At 37.1% G+C, this 2001-nt stretch overlaps 1 non-coding gene across 1 annotated transcript; it reads right to left on the bottom strand.

Annotated features, from left to right (window-relative positions):
* Positions 1-1059: 1059 nt before the first annotated feature.
* Positions 1060-1167, bottom strand: LOC127747033 (small nucleolar RNA R71). Its single transcript, XR_008008838.1, has one exon. It is a non-coding gene; the product is annotated as a small nucleolar RNA R71 (small nucleolar RNA).
* Between the last annotated feature and the right edge of the window lie 834 nt (positions 1168-2001).

Below are 2001 nucleotides of genomic sequence, written 5' to 3'. Positions count from 1 at the left end.
TTTTAGAATCATATCTTTTAATTTCTTGTTAGTCAAGTCATCAATTTTAAAAATCAAATCTTTTTTTTAAATTGTTTTTCAATCATATCTTTTCAAATCATATCTTTTTCAAATCACATCTTTTTAAATTCTAATTTCAAAATCTCTTTCTAACTTCTTATCTTTTCAAAATTTATTACCTCTTATCTTTTTCAAAATCACCTAACTACTTATCTCACCTCTAATTTTCGAAGGTCACTAACCTCTTTTTCAAAATTCTCTTTTATTAACTAATTGTTTTAAATTCTAATATCTTTTTATTTCAAAAGATTTTTCGAAAATTCTCTCTCTCTCCTATCTCTTTCTATTTAATCACTAACACTTATCCTCCTTTAATAATTCGGACCCCCTCCCTCTCTATAAGTTCGAATTGTTCTCTCTACCTCATCCTTCTATTCTTCTTTTCCTCTAACACATCAAGGAATCTCTATACTGTGACATAGAGGATTCCATACTTTCTTTGTTTTCTTTTCTTTATATGAGCAGGAATAAAGATAAAGGCATTCTTGTTGAATCTGATCTTGAACCTGAAAGGAATCTGAAAAGGAAGCTAAGAGCAGCTAAAGCACAATATTCTGAAGAGGACCTGACAGAAATTTTCGAAAAGGAAGTAGACAAAACAGCCATGGCCGAACCCAACAACAACAATGCAAGGAAGATGCTTGGTGACTTTACTGCACCAACTCCCAACTTCTGTGGGAGAAGCATCTCTATTCCTGCCATTGGAGCAAACAACTTTGAGCTTAAGCCTCAATTAGTTTCTCTGATGCAACAGAATTGTAAGTTTCATGGACTTCCATTGAAAGATCCTCATCAGTTCTTAGCTGAATTTTTATAAATCTGTGACACTGTTAAGACCAATGGAGTTGATCCTGAGGTCTATAGACTTATGATTTTCCCTTTTGCTATAAGAGACAAAGTTGTATATGGTTGAACTCACAACCTAGAGGCAGCCTAAACTCTTGGGAAAAGCTGGTCAATGCCTTCTTAGCTACATTCTTTCCACCTCAAAAGATGAGTAAGCTTAGAGTGGAAGTTTAAACCTTCAAACAGAAGGAAGGTGAATCCCTCTATGAAGCTTGGGAAAGATACAAGCAATTGATCAGAAGGTATCCTTCTGACATGCTTTCAGAATAGAGCATCATTGGTATCTTTTATGATGGTCTGTCTGAGTTATCCAAGATGTCATTGGACCATTCTGCAGGCAGATCTATTCATCTGAAATCCTGTAAACAATGGGACAACTCAGAAGAAAGGAGTTCTTGAGATTGATACTTTGAATGCTATATTGGCTCAGAACAAATTATTGACTCAGCAAGTCAATATGATTTCTCAGAATCTGACTGGATTGCAAGCTGCATCCAGTAGTAATAAAGAAGCAACTTCTGAAGAAGAAGCTTATGATCCTGAGAACCCTTCAATGGAAGAGGTGAATTACATGGGAGAACCCTATGGAAACACCTATAATCCTTCATGGAGAAATCATCCAAATCTCTCATGGAAGGATCAACAGAGACCTCAACAAGGTTTCAATAACAATAATGGTGGAAGAAATAGGTTTAGCACTGGTGGTGGACGAAATTGTGATCACTATTCTTTAAGTTGTACTTTTATGGAATTTGAAATTGGCACGAGTGGACACAACTCTGTTCAACTAACCAGCAAGTGTACTGGGTCGTCCAAGTAATAAACCTTACGTGAGTAAGGATCGATCCCACAGAGATTGTTGGTATGAAGCAAGTTATGCAGATTCATTGGTGGGAATTTCAGATAAGCGAATGGAGATACTATATGGCTCAAGGACGCCTGCTTTCCCACTTCTTCAACTCAATCCTTCTTACTCCTTTCCATGGCAAGCTGTGTGTAGGGGTTCACCATTCGACGATGGCTACTTTGAATCCTCTCGGGAAAATGGTCCTCTGCGGCTGTCACTCGCATGGCTAATCGTCTGGAGGCATCACC

The sequence above is a fragment of the Arachis duranensis genome, chromosome 4 (genome assembly GCF_000817695.3).
Source record: "Arachis duranensis cultivar V14167 chromosome 4, aradu.V14167.gnm2.J7QH, whole genome shotgun sequence".
NCBI classification, from domain to species: Eukaryota; Viridiplantae; Streptophyta; class Magnoliopsida; order Fabales; family Fabaceae; genus Arachis; species Arachis duranensis.
Note: the sequence above shows the minus strand (reverse complement) of the source record. Positions and strands in the feature narration are given on the sequence as shown.